This window comes from Phaethon lepturus, unplaced genomic scaffold (genome assembly GCF_000687285.1).
Source record: "Phaethon lepturus isolate BGI_N335 unplaced genomic scaffold, ASM68728v1 scaffold43436, whole genome shotgun sequence".
NCBI lineage: Eukaryota > Metazoa > Chordata > Aves > Phaethontiformes > Phaethontidae > Phaethon > Phaethon lepturus.
The window spans coordinates 1-223 of NW_010544859.1; positions in this window are offsets into that span (position 1 = coordinate 1).

Genomic DNA, 223 nt, shown 5'->3' on the forward strand with positions numbered 1-223 from the left:
GAGGGTGGCACGGAGTCCCCGCCAGACCTTTGGGGAACCGAGCTGGTGCGGAGCAGCCTGCTGTCCTTCCCCGTACCGCGTGTGGAGTTGTACGTGCTGGGCCCGGAGCAGGGCCAGGCTTGCTGCTCCGGCAAGAGCCATCTGCCCCAGCCCCTGCGAGCCGAGGTCCCCGCGGAGGCGTGGCGAGGCTGCCCTGCACGGGGGGGCTTGGCCGCGGCGGGGG